Below are 7,824 nucleotides of genomic sequence, written 5' to 3'. Positions count from 1 at the left end.
TGTGGAATGAATACCGAAGAACAATTCCAAGAATAATTAGGTTTGAATTTTAATGACCTCAGCCACTGAGCATTGTTTTAGTGGTATAATTTGATACTGGCAAAGGCTTATTTCAAACAATGTCTTCTGATGACTTGGCTAGGTGCCCACCACAGAATAAACTGTTTTCAATGAGACTTAAGAAATGATATAGATAGAAGATGTGGAGATTTGCTTACCAAGGCAATTGTTCAAAATAATTGTTTCAAAGCAGGTTAAATAGATGAACTGGTCAAGGAAATTTTTGTTCTCTCTGGAGTTGCGGAGTTTGGACTCCAGGATTACTAGATTACCAAGCTCTGACATAGACTTTCATGGGCTTGTTTACACAAAAGCTTCTGCTCATAATACTATATACCAGTAGGCCCCACCCTACCATATACCCTGTGCTAAAGGGTATAAAGTTGATCAAGGGTTATCTTGTTCCAATGAATACCAACATGCTGTTCATGAGACTGTCAAATATCTGTTCAAAATTTTAATTTGCAAGGGCCAATGTCTACAGCTTCAGCTCAAAGATGCATCAAAAATAGAGCTCGCAAAATTCTCAATCAGTGTGCTTTATAGGCTGGGAATTTGGAGAGTTGCATCTGAAGGGATGAGGGACTGGACAGCTAAAATTAGATACTATTGTGTCTTTACTACCAAAATATCATTTACAAAGGAATATTTTTTAAAAAATTTAGAGGATCATCATCATCCTAGCCATTGTCTATTCACTGCAGGATGAAGGCTTCTTCTTCATCTTTCCAACCAATACTGTCTTAAACAGATTAATAGAATTGGAAGGGACCTTATAGATCATCTAGTCCAACCCTCACTCAAGCAGGAGACCTACATCATTTCTGACAGATGGCAGTCCAGGCTCTTCTTGAAAGCTTCCAGTGATAGACCAGTGAAATATTGTCGACGTAATATACTTAGACTTCAGCAAGGCATTCGACAGACCAGAACCTACTTCTTAGTAAGCTAAAAAAAGTGGGATAGATAGCATCACCATCGGATGGATTTGTAACTGGCTGACAAACTGTAAGCAAAGGGTAGACCCTAATGGTACTACATCTACATGGAGGGAAGTAAGCAGTGAGGTCTTGAGCTTTTTTTTTTGACAGCTGGGCAAGCAATACTTGCCAATGACATCCCTCCATCTTGTTTTAGGTCTCTTTTTTAATCAAATGGAATCCATTCTATGCATTGCTCAACCAAGGTGTAGACACTGCTTACATAAACTTAGTAAATCTAGAAGATATAGGCTACAAAGATGATAAGGGCTCTGGAGGCTAAACCATATGACAAATGATTAATGGAACTAGGTATGTTTAGTCTAATAAATAAAAGGACTAGGGGTGAAATGACAGCAGTCTTCCAGGACTTGAGGGGCTTCCACAGAAAAGAAGGGGTTAACCTATTTTCTAAAGCACCTGAGAGCAGGCAAGAAGTAATGGGTGGAAACTCATCAAATAGAAACCCAGCCTAGAACTAAGGAGAAATTTCCTGTCAGAGAGAACAATGAATTAGTGCACGGGTGTCAAACTTGCGGTGCCACGTTGGTATCACGTAATGTTTCGTGACATTTTCCCCCTTCATGGAGCTGGGGTGGGTGTAGCTAGTGTGTGATGCATCCGGTCCATGGGCCACCAGTTTGACACCCCTGAATTAGTGTAATGGACTTCCAATGGTAGTTGTGGGTGATCCATCGCTGGAGGTTTTCAAGAAGAGAATGCATAGCCATTTGTTCAGAATTGGTCTCCTGCTTGAGCCCGGGGTTTGACTAGAGGACCTCAAAGGTCCTTCCAACCCTATTATTCTATGTTCTATAACAGGGGTGTCCAAACTTGGGAACTTTAAGACTTGTGGACTTCAACTCCCATGCTGGCTGGGGAATTCTGGGAGTTGAAGTCCACAAGTCTTAAAGTCCCCAAGTTTGGACACCCCTGTTCTATAAGATCAACACAGGTGAAGAGAATGGAAGCAGATACATTCAATGAATATAAACCAACATAATGATCAAAGGTACAGATTTAAACTGCACTGTGCAAGCACATCGCCGGTGAGTGGCATGAAACCGAAATGAAAAGAATAAGTTTTGGCTTAGACACCAACGCACTGACCTGAGGCAATTTTGGCAGTTGTAACATGGGCTGTAATAAAGCACAGGTCCCTGTTATCTTGGCTATGATATAAGAAAAATACTAATACTAATAATTGATTCCAGGGGTGAAAAACATCCATGGAAGGTTGAAAAACCTCTGATATAATTTAGGAATGGAGAAGCTGTGTACCTGATTTAATTTTGAAGGGAAGAAAACCTGCTTGTGAGGAAATTCTCAGCATGTTAATGAAACATCATCAGGGGCATAGGATTTCTTTCATACGAAGCTGGTTTTCTAGAACTGAATACTGCATTGTTCGGAAGGAGTGTTTATAATTATGAATTCATATTGCAATGGCAGGAGGGAATGAGAAGCGTGCAACAGCGGACATTCAGTAAGCCATTTGCTGTGCTGCATTGGCTAAAATAAATTTGGGCCAGTGTATTTTTAGTAAATGGCCATGCCATTTTTATTACCCTCTAATTAAAATAAAAAATGGCTTGTTTATGATGTAAGGTGGATAATCTATACTCAATGCTTCATTTTTTAAAAAGAAAAAAAATGAATACATACCTGCTTACAAAGAAACATATGGACAAATTATATTGTAATATAAATATAAAACATACATGCTTCCCTGTCATAGATAACATTTTGATGACAAAAACATTTCAAGATGGTGCTTATTGGAATCTGAGCAAGCAAAGTACTTAACATCTCTGTCTGAAGAGAACGCAGTACGTGTTCATGTTAAATCAGGGAGACCTAGATATACTATGCTTGGGGTGGATCTTGCCCTTTGGAGAGATGTTGTCATATCTAATTAAATATGATTAATAAACACTGAATACTTAGTAAGCTTAATGAGACTAGATAATATCCTCTTTGTGAGCTAGTCCTATAATATTTTAGGAAAGAGACACCTAGTACTGAATGAGGCATAGCCCCTTGCTAATATACAGCATCTGATTTCACTTCAGTTTTTAATTGGTTTTTTTTTTACCTTATTTGTGGAAGGGGAGGAATGCCATGTTCTTTGCATTTAATTTTTACTAAATCATTCTCAAATTACTTTAAATTGTCTGTTTGAAATGATTAAACAGTTGGTTGTATAAATTATTTCTTTTACGATTACCCTCCCTCCTTCTTCCCTCCCTCCTTCCCTCCCTCCTTCTTTCCTCCCCTTCACCTGTTTATGTAGCAACCAATCCAGAGGTGGGTTCCTACTGATTCAGACCACTTCAGCCGAGTAGGTAGTAACTCGGCCTGCCACGCCCCTGAACCGGTTCTTTCGGCAGCACCATAGAGGCTACAATCTTTTTTTTTGCTTCTGTACATGCACAGAAGCATTTTTTTTAGCACTGTGCATTTGTGCATAGCATCTTTGAGCGAACTGGCAGTAGCAGCAGCCCTGAACCCACCCCTGAACCAATCCCATTACAGACTAGCATCTTTATCTTAGTGTATACCTTTCATAAGAAAGTTTATTCAGTATAAAATAAGGGGAGTGAAGTAATAATCATCTGAATATGTGGCATATAAATAATTGCAAAGCAAACAAACAAAATGTCCCAGAAGTGTCAATTTCAAGGTAAATCAGATTAGGGTTTTAATCTGAGATAGAAAAAGATGTTCTAAATGCACCTGAGAAATTTCATTGTAACACCCTAAAGTTGAAAGGAAATGCCATGCTAGGAGCATAAGTTTGGTATTATATGCATGAACTAGCACCTTTCTGGAGCTTCTCAACCAACTTGGAAAACTCAGGTTCTACATACACAAGTATTACTACTGATCTATGGACCTAATCTTTTATAAAGAAATAGGAAACTCTCAAGTTTCACTAAAAGCCTTCCATGGCTAGTTGTGTAACATGTGAATCAGGGGTGAGTTCCTGCTGGCATTACTGCTGGTTTGGCGTGCAAAAAATGTTCCATGCGCATGCACATTTGTGTCTAAAAAGGTCTGCGCATGCGCACAACATTACAAAAGGAAAAAATAACATTTTTGCAATGAAGATTGCTCTGCGCATGCGCAGAACCAAAAAACCAAGATGGCGCTGCTGCCAATAGAAGCGGTTTGGGGGCGTGGCAGGCCGAGTTATTACCTACTCAGCCGAACCAGTCCAAACCGGTAGGAACCCAACTATAATGTGAATCATGCCTTCCCAATCAATTCAATAATGTTCAGAATGTCAGCTGCTGCTTTTGGAACTTAGAGGCAAATTTTGCTTGCCAGAAACAGTTTCTTTATTTCTCAGTTTTGTCCTAAAAATGATTCCAGATTATATTTATATTTGTGATCAGTAGATCCCAAATGCTTTCTAGATCATGGACACATCTACCGTTTCCCAAGTTTGGAGGATTTTTATAAGTGTGCACTATTATCTCTGGAAGATAATATAAGGTTTTTCCTCAAAGGACTTTTGTGCCATTTGAGACAATGGACAAGATTGCTTTTCTCATCACTGAAAATTAATGTGGTTTTATGATCATTTCTGTGCCACTGTTCAGGATATATATGAAGTTCCATCAAAGGGAGAGTTAATTTAAATTGCTGGCTTGGATTGCCGTGATTTAAACCTGTGTCTGCCATCTAGGTGCTTTATTATCCAGCGGAGGAAAGAAAAAGAGGCCAATTTGAGCCAACAGAAAGTAGGAAATGAGGAATCTGAAATAAAATGAATTGCACCCAAAATATATACAGTTTTTGAGAGGGGGCATACATTTCAAAGTCCTCAGTTTGAGTGCCTTGTGTCTAGGCAAATTACTGCAGTATGCTGTTGAGGGATACATGGTATACAGCAGAGGTGGGATCCTCCCAGTTTAACAGCCGGTTTGCTGAGCGCGCACTGTGTCCGCATGTGCAATTTACAGAGAAATCACCTTCTGCATCACTGCTGGGGAGGAAAACAGCTGAGGAGCAGCAATCCACTCTGCCATCAGCTGGGCTTCAGAAAAGGGAATATAGGTGAGTATAGCGCAGGAGCGGGTAGGCGGGCGGAGCTGAAAGTCGGGGCAAACCGGTTCGCTCTGAGCTGATAGTCGGGGCTACCTGTTCACCCAAACCGGTCCGAACTGGTAGAATCCCACCTCTGGTATACAACTGCTAGCAATTCTGACAAATAAGCAGCTACCTGTAGTTAGTGTCTGGATATGTAAGGCAAGGAAAGGTTAATTTTTATTTTAACTTTCTTATCACTTCCTTTTCTTTTGTGAATTTCAATGACAAACCCTCACGTACCAATGAACATCTCAGGTTTTCATTCTTTCCTTTCTTTCCTTTTATTCTGATTCTTTCCTTTATTCTAACGTTGCTGCGTGTGTGGTATTGTTTCTTAGGCAGGTCCAAACTTGGGCTCAGAAGAGGTGTTATCAGACACAATAAATTAACCATAGAATTTAAGCAACAGAAATCAATACTGGTATAATCTACTTGCTGGGTGCATAGCCTAGGGGCCATTTCTTCTTTTATGAATGTGCCTGGATGTTAAGATTTAGACAAGACCCCCTTCTATTATTAGAGGTGAGGAAGAAAATAACTCCTTCTATGCTTGTGGAAATCTCATTCTGTATATTAAACATTTCAAATAGTTCAAGAATAGCTATAGCCATAGCACCTATACATATACATATATACATATACATATCCATCCATCCATCCATCCATCCATCCATCCATCCATCCATCCATCCATCCATCCATCTATCTATCTATCTATCTATCATCTATCTATCTATCTACATATACATACATACAAACATACATACAGATATGTATAGATGTATATCTATATATCTATATATCTATATATCTATATATCTATATATCTATATATCTATATATCTATATATCTATATATCTATATATCTATATATCTATATATCTATATATCTATATATCTATATATCTATATATCTATATATCTATATATCTATATATCTATATATCTATGTCTTTAGTTGTTCGGGTTTTCTCCCGCGTAGAATTGGAAGTATCTTCATGACGTTTCAATGCCCATTGCCAACTACAGTCCAACTACCCCTTGCCATCCACCATTTACCATCCACCAGCCCCACTTCTCGACTGTCATCCAACCATCCTACCACCATCACCCCCCCCCCCCCATCTAAGACTAATGACTGGACTATTCTTTTTTGCTGCAACCATCCTTTTCAAATTATGCTGGACTATGACATCTTCAGCACAGACCCTAGGCCCCGACGAACTCTTTTAACACTCTATGTATTTAAGGTCAGACCTGATCCTACTGCGGGAGTCCCCCCTCTCGCAGGTGTGGCCCTCCGCCCTTTCGAGGGCCCACCTTGATGACGGATTTATTAATCTCGAGAGGTGGAGGAAGCGGAGACTTAGGGGGTTTTTAGTTAGTTGTTTTTTAAAAATTTGTAGGGGTGGGGGTTCAGGGGTTGTGGGGCGGGTGGGTCAGGTCAGGAGCGACGAGAGAGCCGGGTCTCCAGGTGTGGTCACGAGCAGAAGGAGCGGAAGGGAGGAGGAGGGGGAGGATATCGTTCCTATACAGGGCTCTTTAATTCCAACGGTCGCAGGGAGGGGCAGATACGAGGACGGATTAAGAACTTACAGTTGGTTGGGAGACCGTGGATGCTGGTTACACCCGGTCGCTTGTACCAACCCCTGTGTTCTAGGTGGTCAAAAGTTACAGACCCAGGGCCTGAGGCTGTTGTTATGCAATGCGAGGTCCGTTGTTAACAAGGCCGCCCTCATCTACGATCTAATTTTAGAGGGGGAGCCGGACCTCGCGGGAATAACGGAGACCTGGTTGGGCCACGAGGAAGGTCTTCCCCTCGTGGAAATGTGCCCACCAGGCTACCGAGCATTTCACCAGCCCCGGGCCCAGGGAAGGGGCAGTGGGGTAGCAGCAATTATTCGGGAGGACTTAGAGCCGAGGGAGTCTACTGTGCCACAGACGTCCGGATGTGAATCCCTTGTTGTGAAATGGGGCCCTGGGAGACAGTTGGGCCTGCTGATAGTATACCTGGCTCCTCGCTATACATCAGCGGCCCTGCCTGAACTCCTCGAGCTGATCGCATCGGTGGCGATTGAGACCCCCAAACTTCTAGTGATGGGGGATTTTAACCTGCCATCGATGGGAGAAGCATCAGAGGGGGTTTGGGAGTTCATGGCTTCCATGACAGCCATGGACCTGACTCAATTGATTCAGTGCCCGACACATGAGGGAGGACACACCCTGGACCTTGTTTTTGTCTCTGGCCAGTGGTTGAGTGATCTGGGAGGAGGGGACTTAACCATCACTCCCCTGTCATGGTCAGATCACTCACTCCTTCGTCTTGACTTCCCTGGTGCTACCTCCTGCTGCGGGGAGGCGGAACCGGAAAGCACTAGATGGTTCCGCCCCAGGCGCCTGATGGAACCAGATAGGTTCCAGACGGAGCTTGGGCCACCTCCTGTAACCTGACCCGCCCCCGGGTAGAGGACCTGGTGGTCGCGTGGCATAATGCGACTACCGGGGCCTTGAACTGGGTGGCGCCTTTGCGGCCTCTCCGGCGGCAACGATCCACCCTGGCCCCTTGGTTTACCGAGGAGCTAAGGGTGATGAAATGCCGCAAGAGACGCCTAGAGAGTCGTTGGAGATCCTCCCGTTCCGAATTTGATCAAACACAGGCACGAGCCCATTTAAGGACGTACCTTGTGG

Source organism: Natrix helvetica, assembly GCF_964273705.1.
Source record: "Natrix helvetica genome assembly, chromosome: 1".
Taxonomy (NCBI): domain Eukaryota; kingdom Metazoa; phylum Chordata; class Lepidosauria; order Squamata; family Natricidae; genus Natrix; species Natrix helvetica.
This window is presented reverse-complemented; position numbering follows the sequence as displayed.